Below are 6,434 nucleotides of genomic sequence, written 5' to 3'. Positions count from 1 at the left end.
CCTCTCTCGCGCGCCCCCCCCCTCTCTCGCGCGCCCCCCCCTCTCTCGCGCGCCCCCCCCTCTCTCGCGCGCCCCCCCCTCTCTCGCGCGCCCCCCCCCCCCTCTCGCGCGCCCCCCCCCTCTCTCTGGCGCGCCCCCCCCTCTCTCTGGCGCGCCCCCCCCCTCTCTCTGGCGCGCCCCCCCCCCTCTCTCTGGCGCGCCCCCCCCCCCCTCTCTCTGGCGCACCCCCCCCCCTCTCTCTGGCGCCCCCCCCCCTCTCTCTGGCGCGCCCCCCCCCCTCTCTCTGGCGCGCCCCCCCCCCTCTCTCTGGCGCGCCCCCCCCCCTCTCTCTGGCGCGCCCCCCCCCTCTCTCTGGCGCGCCCCCCCCCCCCCTCTCTGGCGCGCCCCCCCCCTCTCTGGCGCGCCCCCCCCCTCTCTGGCGCGCCCCCCCCCTCTCTGGCGCGCCCCCCCCTCTCTCGCGCGCCCCCCCTCTCTCGCGCGCCCCCCCTCTCTCGCGCGCCCCCCCTCTCTCGCGCACGCGCGCCCCCCGCTCTCTCTCGCTCTCTCTCTCTCGCACGCGCGCCCCCCCCTCTCTCGCGCGCCCCCCCCCCTCTCTCGCGCGCCCCCCCCCCTCTCTCGCGCGCCCCCCCCCTCCTCTGGCGCGCCCCCCCTCTCTCTGGCGCGCCCCCCCCTCTCTCTGGCGCGCCCCCCCCCCTCTCTCTGGCGCGCCCCCCCCCCTCCTCTGGCGCGCCCCCCCCCTCTCTCTGGCGCGCCCCCCCCCCTCTCTCTGGCGCGCCCCCCCCCTCTCTGGCGCGCCCCCCCCTCTCTGGCGCGCCCCCCCCCCTCTGGCGCGCCCCCCCCCCCTCTGGCGCGCCCCCCCCTCTCTCGCGCGCCCCCCCCCTCTCTCGCGCACGCGCGCCCCCCGCTCTCTCTCGCTCTCTCTCTCTCGCACGCGCGCCCCCCCCCTCTCTCGCGCGCCCCCCCTCTCTCTGGCGCGCCCCCCCCTCTCTCTGGCGCGCCCCCCCCCTCTCTCTGGCGCGCCCCCCCCCTCTCTCTGGCGCGCCCCCCCTCTCTCTGGCGCGCCCCCCCTCTCTCTGGCGCGCCCCCCCCCCCTCTCTGGCGCGCCCCCCCCCCTCTCTGGCGCGCCCCCCCCCTCTCTGGCGCGCCCCCCCTCTCTGGCGCGCCCCCCCTCTCTCGCGCGCCCCCCCCTCTCTCGCGCACGCGCGCCCCCCCGCTCTCTCTCGCTCTCTCTCTCTCGCACGCGCGCCCCCCCCCCTCTCTCGCGCGCCCCCCCCCCTCTCTCGCGCGCCCCCCCCCTCTCTCGCGCGCCCCCCCCCTCTCTCGCGCGCCCCCCCCTCTCTCGCGCGCCCCCCCCCTCTCTCGCGCGCCCCCCCCTCTCTCGCGCGCCCCCCCCCTCTCTCGCGCGCCCCCCCCCTCTCTCGCGCGCCCCCCCTCTCTCGCGCGCCCCCCCTCTCTCGCGCGCCCCCCCCTCTCTCGCGCGCCCCCCCCCTCTCTCGCGCGCCCCCCCCCTCTCTCGCGCGCCCCCCCCTCTCTCGCGCGCCCCCCCCCTCTCTCGCGCGCCCCCCCTCTCTCTGGCGCGCCCCCCCTCTCTCTGGCGCGCCCCCCCCCCCCTCTCTCTGGCGCGCCCCCCCCCCTCTCTGGCGCGCCCCCCCCCCTCTCTCTGGCGCGCCCCCCCCCCTCTCTCTGGCGCGCCCCCCCTCTCTCTGGCGCGCCCCCCCCCCTCTCTCTGGCGCGCCCCCCCCCCTCTCTCTGGCGCGCCCCCCCCCTCTCTGGCGCGCCCCCCCCTCTCTGGCGCGCCCCCCCTCTCTCGCGCGCCCCCCCCTCTCTCGCGCGCCCCCCCTCTCTCGCGCGCCCCCCCCCTCTCTCGCGCACGCGCGCCCCCCGCTCTCTCTCGCTCTCTCTCTCTCGCACGCGCGCCCCCCCCTCTCTCGCGCGCCCCCCCCCTCTCTCGCGCGCCCCCCCCTCTCTCGCGCGCCCCCCCCCTCTCTCGCGCGCCCCCCCTCTCTCGCGCGCCCCCCCCCTCTCTCGCGCGCCCCCCCTCTCTCGCGCGCCCCCCCCTCTCTCGCGCGCCCCCCCTCTCTCGCGCGCCCCCCCCTCTCTCGCGCGCCCCCCCCCTCTCTCGCGCGCCCCCCCCCCTCTCGCGCGCCCCCCCCTCTCGCGCGCCCCCCTCTCTCGCGCGCCCCCCCTCTCTCTCTCTCTCTCTCTCTCTCTCGCGCGCCCCCCCCTCTCTCTCGCGCGCCCCCCCTCTCTCTCGCGCGCCCCCCCTCTCTCTCGCGCGCACCCCCCTCTCTCTCGCGCGCCCCCCCTCTCTCTCGCGCGCCCCCCCCCTCTCTCTCGCGCGCCCCCCCCTCTCTCTCGCGCGCCCCCCCCCTCTCTCTCGCGCGCCCCCCCCTCTCTCTCGCGCGCCCCCCCTCTCTCTCGCGCGCCCCCCCCTCTCTCTCGCGCGCCCCCCCCTCTCTCTCGCGCGCCCCCCCCCTCTCTCTCGCGCGCCCCCCCCTCTCTCTCGCGCGCCCCCCCCTCTCTCTCGCGCGCCCCCCCCCTCTCTCTCGCGCGCCCCCCCCCTCTCTCTCGCGCGCCCCCCCCCTCTCTCGCGCGCCCCCCCCTCTCTCGCGCGCCCCCCCTCTCTCGCGCGCCCCCCCTCTCTCGCGCGCCCCCCCTCTCTCGCGCGCCCCCCCTCTCTCGCGCGCCCCCCCTCTCTCGCGCGCCCCCCCTCTCTCGCGCGCCCCCCCCTCTCTCGCGCGCCCCCCCCTCTCTCGCGCGCCCCCCCTCTCTCGCGCGGCCCCCCTCTCTCGCGCGGCCCCCCCTCTCTCGCGCGGCCCCCCTCTCTCGCGCCCCCCCCTCTCTCGCGCGCCCCCCCTCTCTCGCGCGCCCCCCCCCCTCTCGCGCGCCCCCCCCTCTCTCGCGCACGCGCGCCCCCCTCTCTCTCTCTCGCACGCGCGCCCCCCCTCTCTCTCGCGCGCCCCCCCCTCTCTCGCGCACGCGCGCCCCCCCTCTCTCTCTCTCGCACGCGCGCCCCCCCCTCTCTCTCGCGCGCCCCCCCCCTCTCGCGCGCCCCCCCCCTCTCTCGCGCGCCCCCCCCCTCTCTCGCGCGCCCCCCCCCTCTCTCGCGCGCCCCCCCCCCTCTCTCGCGCGCCCCCCCCTCTCTCTGGCGCGCCCCCCCCCCCCCTCTCTGGCGCGCCCCCCCCCCCTCTCTCTGGCGCGCCCCCCCCCTCTCTCTGGCGCGCCCCCCCCCTCTCTCTGGCGCGCCCCCCCCCCTCTCTCTGGCGCGCCCCCCCCCTCTCTCTGGCGCGCCCCCCCCCTCTCTCTGGCGCGCCCCCCCCCTCTCTCTGGCGCGCCCCCCCTCTCTCTGGCGCGCCCCCCCCCTCTCTCTGGCGCGCCCCCCCCTCTCTGGCGCGCCCCCCCCCTCTCTGGCGCGCCCCCCCCTCTCTGGCGCGCCCCCCCTCTCTCGCGCGCCCCCCCCTCTCTCGCGCACGCGCGCCCCCCGCTCTCTCTCGCTCTCTCTCTCTCGCACGCGCGCCCCCCCCCTCTCTCGCGCGCCCCCCCCCTCTCTCGCGCGCCCCCCCCTCTCTCGCGCGCCCCCCCCTCTCTCGCGCGCCCCCCCTCTCTCGCGCGCCCCCCCCCCTCTCTCGCGCCCCCCCCTCTCTCGCGCGCCCCCCCCCTCTCCCGCGCGCCCCCCCCTCTCTGGCGCGCCCCCCCCTCTCTCTGGCGCGCCCCCCCCCCCCTCTCTCTGCGCGCCCCCCCTCTCTCTGGCGCGCCCCCCCCTCTCTCTGGCGCGCCCCCCCCCTCTCTCTGGCGCGCCCCCCCCCCTCTCTCTGGCGCGCCCCCCCTCTCTCTGGCGCGCCCCCCCCCCTCTCTCTGGCGCGCCCCCCTCTCTCTGGCGCGCCCCCCCCCTCTCTGGCGCGCCCCCCCTCTCTCGCGCGCCCCCCCCCTCTCTCGCGCGCCCCCCCCCTCTCTCGCGCGCCCCCCCTCTCTCGCGCGCCCCCCCTCTCTCGCGCGCCCCCCCCTCTCTCGCGCGCCCCCCCCTCTCTCGCGCGCCCCCCCTCTCTCGCGCGCGCCCCCCCCCCTCTCGCGCACACCCCCCCCTCTCTCGCGCACGCGCGCCCCCCTCTCTCTCTCTCGCACGCGCGCCCCCCCCTCTCGCGCGCCCCCCCTCTCTCTCGCGCGCCCCCCCCTCTCTCGCGCGCCCCCCCCTCTCTCGCGCGCCCCCCCTCTCTCGCGCGCCCCCCCTCTCTCGCGCGCCCCCCCCTCTCTCGCGCGCCCCCCCCCCCTCTCGCGCCCCCCCCCCCTCTCGCGCGCCCCCCCCCTCTCGCGCGCCCCCCCCTCTCTCGCGCGCCCCCCCTCTCTCTCGCGCACGCCCCCTCTCTCTCGCGCACGCCCCCTCTAACAAGAGAGCCACCCTACAGTCTGGTTGGACAGTAGTGATTTTATCGTTTTCTTTTGTTCTAGGTAAGTGAAATTTTCACCATGTTTTTCTAATAAATCTGAAAATAATACTTCCATGAAAGATAGTTTCTTTGTTAAACGTGTCAAACCTGGTTGTCAATTTAGCAATCTTGCAGGCTTAAACTATACCCCAAGTGTATAGACACAGCATAAGGTGACATAACTCTGTAGACTATTATGGGGGTGTGTCAAGGATTCGCATGTAGGTGATTATAAAGGGCTGTTAGTTCTCGTTTCCTCAGATTTCCTGTTTGCAATCTAATTGCTGTTGGTTGCGATTGCTGTGCTTGGCCTTGTTTCAGGTGGAAAATCCGATGGACCCAAGTCCTTGGATCGCGTTAACAGTTCACGTTTCGGAGTACGTGAGAAGACCAGGGATACAGATCACTGGGACTTCCTTTGAATCTGATAAAAATACTTCACTGGAGGTGTTTCTTCAGCTGCTTTTTAGGAAGATTACCTCGCACTTCCCTTCCTTGAAGCCATCTTAAAAAACTGCCAATTTTCTTCCAACTTCCACTTTCAGAAGACAGAATTTTTTTCTAGCTTGGAGGTTCCTTTGCCAACTCTCAAGTCTGTGGCAAAAGAGCAAACAAATGACCAGCCAGGGGCTTTTGTCTCATAATTAAAGTCATAAAAATAATCTTTTCTTTAAATTTGTTCATGGAAGTGTGGACATTAATGGCTAAACCAGTATTTGGTGCTGGAGGCAGTTAAGAGTTGCTGTGGGACTGGAGTTGTGTGTAGGCCACTCCAGCTGAGTTTCCTTTCTGTGAGGACATGAGTGAATATGTTGGGTTTTTACAACAGTGAACTAGCTTACCCTTGTCTGCCTTCCGGAGAGACCACTCTATCCGGGACTCCCTTGTCCTCTCCACACTCCCCTCCCACCCCACCACACCCGGCACCTTCCCCTGCAACTGCAGGAATTGCTACATTTGCCCCCACACCACCTCCCTCACCCCCATCCCAGGCTCCAAGATGACTTTCCGTATCAAGCAGATGTTCACCTCCACGTCTGCCAATGTGGTATACTGCATCCACTGTACCCGGTGTGGCTCCCTCTACATTGGGTAACCAAGTGGAGGCTTGGGGAGTGCTTTGCAGAACACCTATGCTCGTTTCGCAATAAACAACTGCACCTCCAGTCGCGAACCATTTTATCTCTCCCTCCCATTCCTTAGATGACATGTCCATCATGGGCCTCCTGCAGTGCCGTAATGATGCCACCCAAAGGTTGCAGGAACAGCAACTCATATTCCGCTTGGGAACTCTGCAGCCCAATGGTATCAATGTGGACTTCACAAGCTTCAAAATCTCCCCTTCCCCCACTGCATCCCAAAACCAGCCCAGCTCGTCCCCGCCTCCCTAACCTGTTCTTCCTCTCACCTATCCCCTCCTCCCACCTCAAGCTGCACCTCCATTTCCTACTTACTAACCCCATCCCGCCTCCTTGACCTGTCCGTCCTCCCTGGACTGACCTATCCCCTCCCTACCTCCCCACCTATCTTCTCCTCTATCCATCTTCGGTCCGCCTCCCATTCTCTCCATATTTATTTCAGAACCCTCTCCCCATCCCCCTTTTCTGATGAAGGGTCTCAGCCCGAAATGTCAGCTTTTGTGCTCCTCTGATGCTGTTTGGCCTCCTGTGTTCATCCAGCTTCACACTTCGTTATCCTGGTCTCATCTGTGATTTGCGGTCTCTCATCCTTCCCATCCCGCTTTTCTTTTGAACCTGCTGCTCTCCGAGTCCTGAATCTGCATTGCCAATCAGGATCCCAGTGTGATGTTGGGAGTTCTGTGGTTGTGAAGGTGCTAGTCCTGATGGGTTCATTTGTACCGAGCTGGGCTGTTACAATCCATGCTTTTTTAAAAAATATTCCTACTTGTCAGTTCCCTCTCTTGTACACTTAATGTGAACAAGGCTGTCGAGATGACTGCCATTGGAGTGAGTTATGTATTATAATAACATTACAGCCCAAGCTTAGTGT

General features: G+C 71.2%; 1 protein-coding gene across 3 annotated transcripts in view; it reads left to right on the top strand.

The window, feature by feature from the left end:
* Nucleotides 1-6,434, top strand: part of LOC125455955 (tetratricopeptide repeat protein 31-like) — a 63,968-nt gene that overhangs the window by 37,092 nt on the left and 20,442 nt on the right. The gene's annotated exons all lie outside the window — the stretch shown is intronic.

This window comes from Stegostoma tigrinum, chromosome 1, assembly GCF_030684315.1.
Source record: "Stegostoma tigrinum isolate sSteTig4 chromosome 1, sSteTig4.hap1, whole genome shotgun sequence".
NCBI classification, from domain to species: domain Eukaryota; kingdom Metazoa; phylum Chordata; class Chondrichthyes; order Orectolobiformes; family Stegostomatidae; genus Stegostoma; species Stegostoma tigrinum.
This window is presented reverse-complemented; position numbering and strand designations above follow the sequence as displayed.